Genomic DNA, 17,802 nt, shown 5'->3' with positions numbered 1-17,802 from the left:
CCTTAAATAATAATCTCCTAGCGGGAGGAATAAATACATGAAAGGAAACAGACTGTTGGACGAAAGAATGGACAGCTCCCTGCTTTTGGCGTTTCCGATAGCGCCTACGATAAGAATCTGGTGTCATATTATGCTTCAGAACTCTAAACTGTTTATTTTTTTACTTCATACTAAAACAAAAGTTGTGATATGAGACGAGGAAATGACTTATATGCTTCTCAGGAACTTTAGTTTTCCGTGTTTATTTTCTCACTTCATATTAAAACAAGGGCGTTAATATAAGAAGAGGAAATGAAATATACGCTTCCAAGACATAATATTTCCTTGTGTGCTATTACTGCAAACATGAAAGCCCTGCAGTTAATTTTTGTATGTTGGATAAGTTTTGATATCACCTCACATTCCTTTGTGACAAGGTTCCTATTGTCTTGGGATTCAAATAGAGTGGACATTTCATCACTGGTTAATATTCTGATGACTAATGACATGATACCCGTTGCAATTGCTCCATGGCACCTGTGAGTAGAGTCTCACGTTGGTTACTATAAGAACACGCAGGCAGTGATATCCGCTCACTGGAGTCAGAGCCAAGGTGATTTCTTTCTGTTTAGGGCGAAGCGTCTGCTGCAGTGTCCACGCTCAGCCAACATAAACAAATCGCGGCGGCATTGGGCACTGCTAATCGCTGCACTTGTCGCGAGCCTCGACAACAAGAGCGCACTGTCCCTGCTAACGATACTATGGAGTTAATAGATCTTACTTAACGGAATACGCAGGACGTGGGATGGGTAAAAATTCAGTTTGTAGCTTCCCATCGCATTAAAATACTTTACAGTCATATTTGATGCAATACTTATTGTTGGTTGTCTCTCTAATGTTAATAGTATTGATTCACATCGTGCGTTAACACGAAAACACACACACACACACACACACACACACACACACAAACACACACACACACAAACAGTCATTGATTCCTGTGAGGGTGATAACTACTGTGTGTTGAACAACACATGCACCAGTCAGTTCCTCAGTTGGCGTCGAGTGGATGAGATTTTTCAATTACCTTGCACTGCAAGAATTGTAAGGAGGGGACTGAAAGTAAATGGACTTGATGTATGCTAAAGGGCTGCGACAAAGCAAAGCTTGACCGATTATCAGATAACTGTCCACATGGGCTTTGTGGACGAGTATACTTTTAGTAACCAACCCACCCACGATCATTACATAAGATTTCTCGAGGGCGTAGGGAAATTGATTTCATTAAGTCGTCGACAGTGTAGCGTGATGGTTTACTTCCCACCATACGTTTTCTATATTCGTCCAAAGGTCGCTTGCATTTGTAGGGACACATGGCAATGACCTTGTTACCTCTGCCCACATATTCTCTATCTGGTTGATGTTCGGTGATCGTGGAACAAACGGCTACAGCTTCATCCTCTCTTGGCCCTGAAACCAATCTCGCACTGCTCTACTATGATGGATGGGTCTCTGCTCCTGTAAATACATTGTTATGTCGTTAGTTCATACATTTATATTTAAATAACGTATTTGTAATAAGCACAGTGTTTAAGAATTCATTCCCTGTCATAGATAAGTGATCTGGATTCAACAGTCCGATTAAGAATGTGGTTCACCCAGTCTATCATATGATGAGCGTCGTAGTCGGATAGCCACATTAAGACTGACTGGCTGAATCCGATTAGGACGATCTTGTATCGAAATGAAATTACAGAAATCGGATAATTTGAACGTCTGTATTGCAACAATGCTGCGCACATAAATTCCTATGATGGGGTAACAGCTAGCAACTGTCTAAGAAAAAGTGAGAAATATGTCTACTAGCAGCAATGTAACGTAATTATAAACCATGTTTATGTGATGGAAATACTGAATCGAACAACACACATCTATTTCAGTGGAGGGAAGATACACCATATCGGATTTGCTGATGACATAATGACAATAATAATAATAATAAAAATCCCGTGTGGCCGATAGGGGAAACCCTCCCCCATATGGATGGTACCGTGGAAATCAAATACTTGTGGTGAACCAAATACTAACACAATCCTGAACGGCTACTCTATCCGTTGAACCCAAAATCCAGACACATCTGAGTGAAAATCACCGCTACTCTGGTCACCGTCTGTTAGCTCAATGAGCTTGGCTGAAAATATTTGCTTCCAAAGGCTTCAACACCCTCTGGTCCTGTCCGGTCCTGGTATCACCCAGGCCAAACCAATGAAACACAAGAAAACATGAACTATGCAAGCAAAGGTAACTTTACCCCAGGTGGTACACAACTTGGCCACCGATAGGCGGCAGTTGGATTTTCGCACTCTGGGGAGTCCAGGTTAGCACGGCAGAGAATATCGAAGATCTCTGGTAAATTTCCCTACAAGCAGAAAACATTCATTTGAAAACTAAACATCGATACATTGATCCAAACAAGAAACCTAAATAATCTCACAAAAGAAATCGTCCGCCAAAAAATTCTCATCCTTGCTTTTCAAGAACCACGATTAATTGACAATTAAAACTTGCATTACGGAAACCATGGCATCTTCAAAATACAACAAAAGGTAGCGAAACTCGCACCAATCCTCGGCATTGCATTTCTCGAACACAGATCTATCAACAACTCTGTCGAAGAAATCACACCCATCAACAATCGAGTTATGACTATGCTCATTCAGAGCCCCTATAAAAAATATACACTCATAAATGCACATGCCCCCACCAACATCGAAAATAAGGAAAACACCGAAAATGTCGAAAAATTGTGGAACACACTCGAAAATACTATGAGCAAAATTTACCAAGATGACGTGAAAATACTAATGGGAGGCTTCAACTCTTTATTTGGGACAGAAAAAACCTGTAGAAAAATCATTGGTACAAATTCAACACACCGAAACGCTTAGACCAACAGCACACGTCTGACTGACATTTGCCAACAATTCAACCACAAAAGAATGTCTTCCCACTTAGGAAGTAGCCTGTTCCCAAGAAACATGTTTGGCTACCAGGTGCAAGCTGCTTTCGTTCGCCTTTCGAGACTCGCTGAAAGCCAGATTTTTAATTCTTTTGTAGCAGAGCTACAAGCAGGCAGATACAAACGCAATAAGGGAATCGTAAGACAACGCGCCTTGCTACTTTCAGTAACCCTTAGTGTCAGAGCGAAAACCTTACGGTACTGCCAAATTCATAATGACGACATATTTTTTGTTGTTGTGAATACATAATTATATCTATGAAATGCCACTTTTCATAATAATAGCGGATGATACAGGAAATGAAGTAAATACGGATCTTTTCGAAGTCAAAAGTCGGTAATGTCCTACTAATTCGTGTTAAAATACGCTCAATCGTCTCACAGATACTTAATGCTTTATTAAGATAGTCTGCCGTCGTGATGTTTCTGTAGTAAGCTGAATTTATTTTGTATTAGTACAGTGAATATTTTAATTGGATTTTCCGATAGTTTACTAAACGCAACAGTAATCACCAATGAGAAATTAATCAGCAAAAGAATTTTCTTTCACGATATCTAAAACGATCTGACAATGCTAAAGTTGTTTACAAATTCTACGCCAGTAGAAACCTACTGGTTTCAACGATATAATTATACCAGAGTAGTTTTAAGAGTATTTTCGTCTAGAAATGAATTGCGTCGACGGTTGATCGATCAAGAGCGGGAAAGGTAAAACTTAACGAATATATGACGAGAGGGACAAGTGCTTCAGAGAGGACTTCTCTATCAATACAAGTGCCTGAGAGACGACTTTAATTTCAATCTCCTGGATAGTTTTGTTTCTCAAATCAAGAAGTGCGTTATCATGCAGTAGAACATGTGATGTAGTTGTGTTGCTCGATTTTCTTACGCTGAGACCGAAAGGTGTCTCAGTTGTTGGCAACAGATTCCAGCTGTGTTTTGGTAGAATTCGTAGCCCAAAACTCACTTTTGGAGCTATCAGATGTAAAATATTATGTTCACACTACTCTTTGCTCGAGTTTATGTCTTTTGGAGGGGCTCAGCCTTTCATTTCTTCTTAGGAAGTTAATGATAAAGGCATCATAACACGTCACCAGTTACAGTACTGCATACAAATGCTCAATGAGCGACCTGATGACGTTCAATAATAGTCACTCCGTTGATTTTTGTTGTTTCGAATTAGAGCATGTAGTACTCGTACACCAGACTTCTGAACTTTGCCTGTTGAATGCAAATGTCGCATGATGGTAAAATGGTAATCTATCACATATATCAGTAGTCGAGACTTGCTTAATGTGGAAAATCATTGATGCCAGAACGATCTTTGTTGAAACAAGAATATCTTTTTCTGGCGTATTTTTCCCAAAAGCACTCGCTCCACACACAATTCAAATCTTTCTAGCTGCCTCCTCTGCATTCACCCCTCTGTTATACCAAAAGTAAACGTTGTGTTGCAGATGTTACACCTATTTCCACTTGCGACTCAATTTTACAATGCTTAACTGTAGTTCATGATTCTCAAGTATGCAAAATCCAATGCTTAACTGCAAGATGATAACTAGAACTTCAAATTCGAAAATGACAGTTGATACATACACTGACAGCGTCGCGCCGCGTTCACCTGAGCTGTGCCGGATTTCAGGCGGCGGGTGGCGCCTGGCCGGTGGCCGGTAGCCGCTGCAGCGCGAGGAAACGCTCGAGCGTAAGCTGTTATGATCGCGACGCAGCCACGAGCTGTCCTGCGGAATTGTTTCTGGAATACTTGTTATTGCTGATTGCTGGTGGGTAGAATGTTAAGCGAATTATCTTTGATGTTCAGTCAGACTCATAACTTTAGACCGACTGTGGAAAAAAAAAAAAAAAAAAAAAAAAAAAAAAAAAAAAAAAAAAAAAACAGTTGGACGCGAACAGGCGACTATAAGCTTAGAACGCACGACGCTTGCCACTAGACCACGGGCTCACACAGTCCAACAACGTCTTGGAAGTAGACAATACTTCCTCCTAACACTTCCGCATCTTACAGTGTTGCCAGATTGTGCATATGGCCGGACTTAGAGTTGTCAGGGGCGGTCAGTTTTATTGGCCACCTTAAGTGAATGACTCGGACTTAGTCTCTGTGGCGGCCGGCCGGCGGTCAGTTTTATTGTCTAAGACTGTACATCATTCTTCTTGTGAACTGCAGTGGATTGTTAACGACAAACTTCAGGAGGACATAAATATGCCTTGAGCCAGTAGTCAAAATGGCTAACGTCGTCAAGATGATCGTGGTTGAGCACCACATATTATTCACAGCACGTTTTTGATCAATGAAGACTTTCTTACACATGAGTTACCCCAGAACATTATTCCATATATGACATATGTCAACTTACTGATCTGTCCCTCCCCAAGATTTCTAATAATTCTGAATGCAAATGTGGCAGAACTAAGTTGTTTCAGAGGTTTCCAAAATGTTTTTCCGGTTTAAATTCTCGTAAATATGGATACTTAAAATTTTTAGTTTCCACCAGAGCTATTATTCGCTCTTTATGTGATACACTTATCACTGGTATCTTCTTTTTCTTCCTGACGCGCTGTGATTATGCAGGTCGTTCACAGAGCCTCTTCCAAGCTTCCTTTTGCCTGTATTGTTTATCATTTAGCATCTCCTCCCATTGCAGTCACCTTTGGTTAAAAACCTGATTGTTATAAACAAGTATGAAGTTTAAGCCATTTTAACATTTCACCTGATTGTATAAACGAGTATGAAGTTTAAGCTGTTTTAACTTGTCGAAATCGGATTTATATGCTACCTGAAGTATTTATTCCAACACAAGTATTGGACACCTCAAAACAAACACCTCCAAATCATTAAAAAATTACGCTGTAATAATGTTGTTACGATGTATATTCTTTGTACTTTGCGATAATGTCTTCTCTTCTGCTATACGAACCTTGCACCCAGTAGTTTCCAGACGCCATATTTGTTTACAAATATACCAGTATACATGTGATGTGTTATGACAGCGACAGAAACCTCTGACCACTGGAGGTACTCTATTTTATTTATTTTATGTTTACCGTTAGATATAAGTTTAATTTTTTGTCAGAAGAAACCCAAAACCATGTTCTGAAATAGTGTGAAACAGTGCCACAAATTCCTCCAAAAAATCGTAACGCAACACGCACACAAATGCCATACTAACTAATGTAAATCCACCTGATGATGGAAACGCGTCGTGGAGATAAATAAAACGGTGATTGTTAACAGTAAACTTGTTGTTTCACTTTATTAGGATATTTATGCAGTTGCTTGCATGGTCAGTGAGCTGTACATTAGTACTTCATTGATTAACACATAAAATTTGATACGAATTGTGGAGGAGGAGGAGGAGATTAGTGTTTAACGTCCCGTCGACAACCAGGTCATTAGAGACGGAGCGCAAGCTCGGGTGAGGGAAGGACGGGGAAGGAAATCGTCCGTGCCCTTTCAAAGGAACCATCCCGGCATTTGCCTGAAAGGATTTAGGGAAATCACGGAAAACCTAAATCAGGATAGCCGCAGACGGGATTGAACCGTCGTCCTCCCGAATGCGAGTCCAGTATGCTAACCACTGCACCACCTCGCTCGGTCACGAATTGTGGAATCACTAACTGTGTTGTTAAGCCTTCAGCATTAAGCATGTTTACGGCCTTTGTAGAAGAACTGTGATTAGTGACGTAATGTCAACAATGAGGACTACATTCGTCCTACAACTTCAGTTCAGATCAGCCAAAGGGGTTCTATTTGGAACTATCTAAAAGGCATAATAACACGTAGTAAATAATAGCTATTAACATTAGGCGTTTTATTCTTGTGCGGCATGTGATTACTAAATATTTAAGCCAGGCGCGGCTTATTCAGGTTAATGTAAATACATAAAACTACAACCAGTCACTTTTTTGAATAGTTATTTATTATTGCATGAACCGGTTTTCTAACCTTTTCAGATTCTCAGATGGTTTACTGTAAATTACATCACTATTTCTTGCGTAATGCTTTCACAGTGCAAGTGAATACAGATTGCGTAAAAGTGTGTGAAGTGATGTACCAACTGACCATCAAAATGGAAGCAGACAGATGGACTCTACGAAAAAAAGCCGCCCGTACTGTCGCAATAAGTACAAAACTAGATTTTGCATCAATATCGACAGATAAACAGTGTAAGTAGGCTGTTTAGGTTTTTATATTGGTAACGCCATGTAGCGCTCTATATGAAAATCACTGGCTGTGCTGTGTGCAGTCTGTGGCTGGGTGGCATTGTTGTAATATTCGCCATTGTAGTGTTGGGCAGTTGGCTGTTAACAGCGCGTAGCGTTGCGCAGTTGGAGGTGAGCCGCCAGCAGTGGTGGATGTGGGGAGAGAGATGGCGGAGTTTTGAAATTTGTAAGACTGGATTTCATGAACTGCTATATATACTATGACTATTAAGGTAAATATATTGTTTGTTCTCTATTAAAATCTTTCATTTGCTAACTATGCCTATCAGTAGTTAGTGCCTTCCGTAGTTTGAATCTTTTATTTAGCTGGCAGTAGTGGCGCTCGCTGTATTGCAGTAGTTCGAGTAACGAAGATTTTTGTGAGGTAAGTGATTTGTGAAAGGTATAGGTTAATGTTAGTCAGGGCCATTCTTTTGTAGGGATTTTTGAAAGTCGGATTGAGTTGCGCTAAAAAGTATTGTGTGTCAGTTTAAGCACAGTCATGTATAATTTTTCTAAGGGGAAGTTTCATATGTCGACCCTTAGCCGAGGATACCTCACTGGAATCTTCTGATTTTTTCTTGTAGTTTGTGTAATTAGTGTAGCTTTTGTTTATTGCTAGCGCGTAATTGTAGAGAGAATCTCCTTTGTAGTTGTAGTTTTTCATTCTTGTACAGGAAAAAGTTGTGGCATGCATGTAGATTTGCACCAAGTATTTCGCAGCTGCGCTTGCAATTAACGAGCTACTATTTTCAATGTTATGTTAATGTGTTTTCTTATTTTGGTCTTCAAATTGTGTTTTTCTGTGTTGTCGTGTGAAATATTGTGACAATAATGGCGTGTGAAAAACGTAATACTAGGCTCCAAAGTAAACTGAGAAATGACAGTGAAGGCGAAAGCAGTGTGTTAGCGCCACCATGTAATGAATTAACTATTGTTCAAAGTAGTAATTTGGTAATTGTGCATAGGGAAATGGAGCGGGCTGCAAATAATGGTGTAGGCAGTGAAACAATTAGTGAACAGGGAAGCATTATCGATCGATCGGTCGGCAACAGCTCGCCTCAGGATTCAGAAATGACAGGACACAATCTAAACACTGTAGATTCAGGTTTTGCGTCCTCACCGTTTTCTCAAATAAATCAAGACACATTTTCTGCTTTTCAAAATGCGAATATTGCCGGTTCAAATGCACTGCCGAATAGCACTGAGGAACATGTTTCAGACACCAGTGCACTGTTATTACAGTTAATGCAACAAATGGCACAAAGGCTACAAAAGTTAGACACAACGCTTGAACAAAATCAGAAACAAATGGGACACAATCTTCAAAAGTTAGACACAATGGAACAAAATCTTCAAAAGTTAGACACAATGGAACAAAATCTTCGGAAGTTGGACACCACACTTGAACAAACACGTGAAAATTTAACTACTGAGTTACATAACATTGAATCGAAATATCAAAAAGTCTGTAATGGCGTAAAAACACAAATTAGTGAGCATTTCCAACCTATTTTTTCGCGTCATGAAAATGTATTACAGAATCACGAAGCAGCCATAAAAGAACTGCAAACTATTGTTCATGAAAATCACGACACCTTGCAAGCTAAAATTGACTCAGTTGCATCTACCGATTCGGTTACGCAACTTGCAAAAGCTCAGGAGAACTTAAAGGACACAGTAGATACGATTTCAACACAAATGGACACTCTGAAACTTGGTTCAGAAAAACACACAGAGGAAATAATTTCACTAACGGATAAAGTAGCCGAACTTTCAGATCAGTTCACTAACTTATCTACAAAGGTAGATGATGATCTGAATGACACAAGACCTGTAGCCTTCACGGACACCGAAGAGTATGAACAAATTAGAAAATTCAAACAAAATCAAAATCAAATCAGTACACAGTACAAAAGACAAATCCGGGAAGTACAAGATCAGTTGGCACAAGTAATACAAGAATTACATATTTCAGAGGACAATCGCGCTCCGGAAGAGGGACATAGAAATACGGAACAACCACAAAATAATAACACAGGACACTTCGGAAATAATGAAAGAAATTGGCAAGGCGCACTGGATTTTGAGATGGAACCGCCGAAACGACGTAACAATGAGCGATGTACGACTCGCCGACACGATGATTTTGACTATAAGCTGTTCATTACTACACGTAAATTCAAAACATTTAAGAATTCTGACAACAACATTCATCCACAAGCATGGCTTCATCAATTCTCTCATTGTTTTCCTCCCAACTGGTCACTGGAGCACAGGTTAGAATTTATGTGTGGCTACTTGGAGAATGAACCAGCTGTAAGAATGCGATCGGTCATTCACGATTGTCACAGTGAAGGAGAATTTTATCATGCATTCCTCTCAGCATATTGGTCTCAAGCTGCACAAGACCGAGTAAAACATAGCATCATAATGATGAAACATTTCGAACAATCTGAATTTTCCAGTCTTGTGAAATATTTTGAAGACATGTTGCACAAGAATCAGTACCTGTCAAACCCATACAGCCCCTCAGAACTCATCCGCACTTGCTTAATCAAATTACCTGAAGATTTACGACATATTATTTTGGCAGGACGTTGCAAAGACGACATTGAAGCTTTTCAGGGACTCTTACAAAAACTGGAAATTGACACTGACAATCGCGGAACGCGAAAACAGGAGCACAACAATTACAAGTCACATCCGTCGCAATTCCGGGATGACAGAAATAGTAACTGGACACGACAAGGCTATTCTTACAACGCAAATGGTGACCAAAACAGACACCACCCATATGTCAACCACTGGCAGAGTAATAGTTACAGAGAAAGATCGCATTTCCGAAGTAATGAATATGACAGAAACAATCATAGAAACAGACAATATGGCAACCAGAACTATTATTATCAAGGGAGACAGAATAACTTCAGACGCAACAGTTCAGTGCGCAGTTACAATTCAGGGAGAAATTCTCCACCACTTAACCGACAAGAAAGAAACTACAGGAACTACCGACATGACGACAGACGATATAATCATAACGACAGACCCGAATTTCATCAGAACTGGCGTGATTCAAACAGGGCTGGGCCCTCTCGGCAAGGTGAATTTGTAGAAGTTAGGTCTCTTAATCCCAATAACGACCCACGCCAACAGAGAGATAGCAGACAATGACTCGCACCGCAGGCAGCCACGTGCGCCGGCTGGCTCAGTGAAAAATAACATAAACGCTAATCTTGAGAAAAATTTGAGCATTATTTACCGATGTACCATATACCACATGATAATTCCGTTGAAACTGGACCTCTGCATAGTAGGAAGAGTAAAGGCTTGCACCACATTTCATATGTAAAACCGTTTACTGGGAGAGAATCTTTTTTTTTAACTTTGTCTTTGCCATAAAACTTTTCACTTGTCATTTCTAGTATGCTTTGTCAGACTTAAGAAGCTGTTAACATGCAATAATGTTTGAAGTTAAATACCCAGTCAAGAACCAAGAGAACTTATTTAAACAGAAATTACGAATGCATTGTTATAGTGAACAGACGACACAGTGTTGTTATTTGTACACTCTTGCTTGTTAGTTGCACGATTACATAACGACTATCAGGCTTACATACTTAGAACATATACTGCTAATGAGGTTTTCATGCAGCGTTTTGGTTTACTTGAAAAGACATTCTTTGTTTGAAGTACTTTCTGTGTGATTAAAGATGACTTAGTATTTGGTTTCTTTGACAGCTACACGATTATATCACGACGCTACTAATGTGTGACGCAATTTACATTGTTGCTTTTGCGGTGTATCTGTTTTATATCTGCACAGTTTTTCTGTATTATTCTGGAAAGTAAAACACATTTTAGTAGTAACCTTTGTGGTATAGCTACAGCCTTTTCCCTAGCACAACAATACGTTACATTATAGTACTTTCTTGATCACGGTAAGGTGCGTAATAACTATGATATCTATACGCAAAGCATTTCACTTTTGTTTATGGTGAGGTGAGCACATTGACTTCAGCAGAACTTTGCTTACAGAGGACGATAACTACGACACTTCCACAGAATTATCTTACAGCAAGACGCACATTTAGCGCTACAGGACACGCATTTGAGTGATTAATTCTGTACTTGAACCATTTATTTTTCAAGATTTTTGAATTACAAAGAAAGTTTTCCATGATACATTTCATTCCATTGCTGTAATCTGTAACACCTGAGGGTATAATTACATTAATCCTCAGGGGGGGGGGGGGTACACGCTTACTTTGTGTACCATGTGTTTGGCAATCACAAGGAGCCCTAGCTAATATGGTATTTGCTTATACAACTTTACACATCGGTACCATATTTCTCTAACACACAAATTACACAGCTATCTGATCATTTAACTGAGAGATAAACTTTTTTTTTTTACTACATCAGTGACACATGTTTATGCAATTACACACATGGATAACTTCACACTTATGAAATTGCATTTTGTCTGTACTTTGTGAACTGTTCATATTTTTTCGGAACCATTGTGATGCTATGAGAGCTTTGAATGATGTATTTGGTATGGGATCATGATTTTTAAAGTACGTTTGAGGTAGATGACACTATTGAAATGAGAAGAGAGTTTTTTTAGGTTTTTAAATTATTGCAGAAAGCTACGACGTTTTTGAGATTTGACTGAGGTGTTATGATGTTATTTTTACGACGATGATGTGTATTATGCTGCTGAGGTATGTTTATGATCAACAAGCTGATGCTATATGAGGAATTTGATTATGCTACATCTTTGTTATGATGAAATATTGAAGAAGTGTCGACGAATATGTATATGTGTAATAAGGTAAGGAATAATGAGTAGTGGCTAGGGACTCTGGTTTGTGAGAAAGGTTGTTGGAAACTAAGAATCGTACTTTAAGAGTTATGAAATGTATGTAAATGCGTGAATGTATTACAATGGCGACGAAAATTTTTTGGACACTGTTATATTAATAGGATTTTGTTTCTACACATTTGTAACGCAAATTCTCAACCTGTGGAATTTTTTTTATATGAGACTGCCACTGTAGCAGAAACTGCTGTCGTAAATATTTCAGTAAGGTAAGTGACCTTGACATAATGCGTTTTGGGCGCCCAGCTGAGAGGTAGTCGTCTGACAAAAGAAAGCCATTAGGTGGAAAAAAAAAGAGGCTATTATCCTCGCTATTGACATTCCTTTGTAGAAAGCATCGTAAATACGACACGTTCATTACTTGGAAAGATACATACATCTGCACACCTGATTATGACAAGCGTCTTTCTATGAGAGTTGAGAGAATTTCTACTAACTTATGAAATGTCACATGACTATTGAATGATATTTTTATGCTTTGCTTTTCATAGTTGCTTATTTCATTTGATATCTAGTTTCCAGCTGTGTTGCAGCATTGGTTTTATAAAATAAAATAATATGCATTTGCTAATGTGAACACTTTCTGTCAACAGATCTATTAAATAATAATTTTGTGACCCACATTCTTCAAAAAAGGAGCACTTGGAAAGGAAAGAACAATAAGGAGGGACTAGTAACAGTAACTGCATACATAATTTTCTTTTCAAGTACATGGTAATATTTTTTTACAATAAGTTGTTGTGGTGCACCACTTTAATTTACATAGACACTAAGATGTGACATAAGTATTAGACATGGCCATCTTTAGTGTACTATTTTTTCTGCTTGAGCTATGTCATGTTTAGATATAAGTTATTACATTTACTGCTGCTTGCTTTGCCAATTTCCATTTTTTGTCATTGCTGTTTGTATTAATTGTTTTTTGCTGCTGCATTGCCTCGTCCCTTAGTTTAGCATCTGAGCTCAGTAGATTTAAGTTAGCTTAAGATGGGATAGGCTATATGTGAGAACGAGTTGTGATGAATTGGAAGAAATGCATTGGGAAGCTATAAGAAAATGGTTTGGCCAAAAAAAGAATTTTGAAAGAGGATGTGAACAGAATACAGAAAGCATGCTTGGATAGGATTTTTTTTTGGTGGAAACAAATGTTGAAATAAGGGGAAAAATCTACAGAACGAAGTTTTGGGTTGGACTGCAGTCCCAAATGTCACACTGAAACGAACCCTGTCTTTCCTTTTGTATTATTCCGCTATGTGTTTATGTATTCTTGTGTATTTGTCTTTTTCCTGTCTTAATGTGTTTAGCTAATAAGAGTTATGTTGTAGAATTTTTCTGATAATATGTTATTTTCTTTGTAAAGATGTTTAGACATTATTTATTCTGTTCTGTTTTAATGCTCATGTGTGAAGTTGCTGTTTCGAAAGTTATTCTGATCTTTTATGTATGTACTCATGTAATAATTCCTGTAACACTGATGTGTATGTTATTTCGATTCTTTTGTAAAACCTGTACTACAAATGTTATCTGTATTGTTATGTTCTTTAATGATGTATTTTGTACCTTTGTATTGTATTATTATGTTATAAAATTGTAATTGACACCAGTTCATCATATTATTAACTTGTAAGTTCCATTTCACTGCACACGTTTCTGTTGGTCATAGTATATGGACAATATGTGAGAAGTAGGGGCTGTTAGCGTTTGCACGTGTGTTAATAATTCAGCAAGGGACTGGATAACAGCTTTGCTGGTTCTAAGGACAATTCCAAAAACTTTGTGAGTGCACAAGTGGTGCTTATGGACTTGCTATATTATCCGCAAGACTCTTCAATGGTGATTGTGCACCTGCACAGTCACAACAGATGGCTGCTGGCCATCTCTACAAGGACTACAGTGGGTCTGCATCTTTGATGACCCACCAATACTATTATTTCTACAAGGACTACAGTGGGTCTACACCTTTGCTGACTCGCCAGTACCATTATTTCTACAAGGACTGCAGTGGGTCTGCACCTCTGATGGCCCACCAATACCACAATCTCTACCAGGACTACAGTGGGTCTGCACCTCTGGTGCCCCACCAATACCGTAATCTCTACCAGGACTACAGTGGGTTTGCTCTGTGATGACCTACCTACCAATATTCTTCAAAACTTCAAATGACACTGCTGTGGGTTTGCTCTGTTGTGGCCCATTACCTGTCTGCATGACAAGAGTCAGCACTGTATTTCCGTTGAAAGGACAACACTACTTCCTCAAGACTGCATGGAAATCCACTACTTCCGTGTGCATTTTATTTTACTGCTCAGAGTTTGAGAAAAACACTACAATTTTACTGTGAGGAATGATCAGGACTGTCTTTATGGACTGTGAGAAAATTTTAGCTTTTGACCAACATTGTATCAATAAGTGTGTGCATTTGATATCTTTGTTATTGTAATTATGAAAAATTTTATTAAATTATTATTGGCCGCTGCCCAAAACAATTTGTAAAATTTTTTGTGGGGAGCATGGGGGCTATGTAAGTAGGCTGTTTAGGTTTTTATATTGGGAACGCCATGTAGCGCTCTATATGAGAATCACTGGCTGTGCTGTGTGCAGTCTGTGGCTCGGTGGCATTGTTGTAATATTCGCCATTGTGGTGTTGGGCAGTTGGCTGTTAACAGTGCGTAGCGTTGCGCAGTTGGAGGTGAGCCGCCAGCAGTGGTGGATGTGGGGAGAGAGATGGCGGAGTTTTGAAATTTGTAAGACTGGATGTCATGAACTGCTATATATATTATGACTATTAAGGTAAATACATTGTTTGTTCTCTATTAAAATCTTTCATTTGCTAACTATGCCTATCAGTAGTTAGTGCCTTCCGTAGTTTGAATCTTTTACTTAGCTGGCAGTAGTGGCGCTCGCTGTATTGCAGTAGTTCGAGTAACGAAGATTTTTGTGAGGTAAGTGATTTGTGAAAGGTATAGGTTAATGTTAGTCAGGGCCATTCTTTTGTAGGGATTATTGAGAGTCAGATTGCGTTGCGCTAAAAAGTATTGTGTGTCAGTTTAAGCACAGTCATGTATAATTGTTCTAAGGGGACGTTTCAGCAGTAGTCATGGTGATACATTAAAGCCTGTTCCCTCTTCTTGTCACAGAGCCAGCACCCAGCATTATGCTAGAAATAGTGATGTAACTTCCAAAAAACCATCTGAAGATGAAGCTGAAAAGGTTCGAAAACCGGTTCATGAAATAATAAATAACTGTTCAAAAGAGTGACTCGTTGCAGTGTTATGTATTTACATTCAATTAACAGTGACGGGTTCTAAAATATTCGTAATGGAGAAGCTTAAGCTATTCAGTAACTTCACATCATCAACAGTCCACTTGCCAAGATTAGAATCGAGGGGACGAAGTTGGAGAGGAGTACACTTCCAAAATTACACAAAAGGAAAAGCAACCTCGCTGCCTAAGAAATTCAAAACCGTTCCACCGACGACACAAGCCATGACTAAAGTCTTTCGATGCAAGCTGGACATGGCGGAGTGGCGAAAACGGGCTGGTTACCCTTGGACATTCCATGAAGTATTGGTTACATCACCGACATATGGTGGTTACACACACACACACACAGAGAGATTGTTGATGTTTTGTGGAAAATAACAGTTCTTCCACAGCTCTCGCCCTGACCATGTCAGAAGCAAATGATTTTTTAAAGTAAAGTCTGGAATTTTGATCACGGTCGTCTAGTATCTCATGACATGAAAATCTTCTCAAAACAGAAGGAATTGCGGAGGACGCCAACGCTGATTCTCCCTGATTAGCTTCTTAAGAACATTTCACAGGGAACGAGTATACAGATCAAAGTCAAACGTCAGAGAGCGTTGCTTTCCCTTGATCACAAATGTATGGTTTTGTAGTGAGTAAATAAACACAACCGTTTAACCATGGACTGTGAACTTGTTATCCGGTCAAATAAATAACGTTAGTGACTATATGTAAATGATACTGTTCCATTTATGAAACTCAGGTAGCATTCCGTGCAGGTTTCTTATGAAGGATAGAACAACCTAGAGTAATGTCTGTGATGATCTGCAGATACAATGCAGAAACGAGTAAAGGTGACAGGTCTCTTGAATGTGAACTGCTACGTTGATCTGCTGGACTAGAAGAGTTTGTCTTTTACACGTCATCCTGACGAGGTTCGTATCACACCAGCCGTGTTTTCCTACATAACTTTTCTGAAGCTGTCTCGTGTTGCAGCTGTCGCTACTGTGGTTGCTGCTGCATTCCTAGTTTAATGTCTTTATTTATAAATATGTAGCGCCTGCTGGAAACGGTCACTAGATCTACCTCCTTGTCATTCAGTGAGCTGCACTTGTACTTCTGTTTCCATGCTTAACAAAATCTCAGACACGCTGCATTTCCCAGTTCCACAAACGTCGAAGTTCGCTTGTAGACGACTCCTTAGAGTTGATCACTAATATCGACTTAAAAAGAATAATACAAATGCTCCACCTTCTGTTGCACACAGAAAGTGTTCTGATAGGATTGTGTACTATGTGTGATGTATCGAACCTGCGACAATATTTATCAGATATGGGTCTTTACTTACGGACGTACTGGAAAATGCAAGACTTGGAAATACGTACATAATATGCTGAAATTCCACTTTTACAACTAAATCAAAGAAAATATTTATCATGCATAAGAGATTGTGCTGGTGTTTTTGTTACAGCTTCGCACCAGCTTTTTAGGCCTAAATGTCTGCCTTACTGCTTTACCTTATTTTCACTGTATCAAGAAGTGGAGAACGGTTTAACTTGGTTCAAATGTTTGCATTGGATTATGACACTGCCCTTGACTTGTTGCGATTTATGTGTACGAATCACCCAAAACCAGTCCATTATCAAATACTTAGGGAAATCCTCTACTTTGTATTTAACTTTGCAGATAAGGGTGAAAGGTAAGGGAAGGTCCAGAACACAGTGTACGCCATACCGTAGGTTCATTACTTTCTGAAACGTGGTGCCGATAACAGGAATGCTCCTATCTTCCTATCAAGTGTGCCAGTTTCCTTTCTGCCGACAGTGAACACGCTAGATTCTTTTGTTTTCGTTGCACCAGATCTAAATTATTTCCAAGATAACGTGTCTGTCATTGTATTTGAATAAGCTGACTATTATCAGAAAATGTTTTTGAAGTGGTTTCGCAAGAAACGTTATCTAGGTCATCTACAGCGAACTCGCACGTTTTCTCAATAGGCAACACGAAAACAAGAACTGTTTACTGCTACTGTGGTTTGAGATTAGAATAAACTGAACTGTGTGAATTAGGTACAGGAATGTAGTTACTACGAAGTCGTTCGGCACATGTATCAATTTGAATAATCACGTATGAAACAACGTCTCGAATAAAAAAAAAATGCGAAATTGAAGAAGAAATGGTCGCTATGTTGCAATGCAATTAATGAGGGGAAGTGAAAAGCTACTTCATGCAGCACATGGTTATGTTTTACACATGAGTGAGATAACTAGAAGTAAAATGTCAAATTGTATGCAATTACCACAAAAATAAAGGCACAGAGTATCGCAGCTTATATTTATGATGGCAGTGAGAAAACATCTACAGAAATTACATTACGTCCCCAGACAATACCTTCAGTTTTTCGTAACAGCACTGAGATGTTATTCCTTTTAGCTCAACCCCAGAGCAA

Source organism: Schistocerca nitens, chromosome 4 (genome assembly GCF_023898315.1).
Source record: "Schistocerca nitens isolate TAMUIC-IGC-003100 chromosome 4, iqSchNite1.1, whole genome shotgun sequence".
In the NCBI taxonomy this organism is placed as follows: domain Eukaryota; kingdom Metazoa; phylum Arthropoda; class Insecta; order Orthoptera; family Acrididae; genus Schistocerca; species Schistocerca nitens.
The sequence above is the reverse complement of the archived record's forward strand: the minus strand, read 5'-3'. Positions refer to the sequence as shown.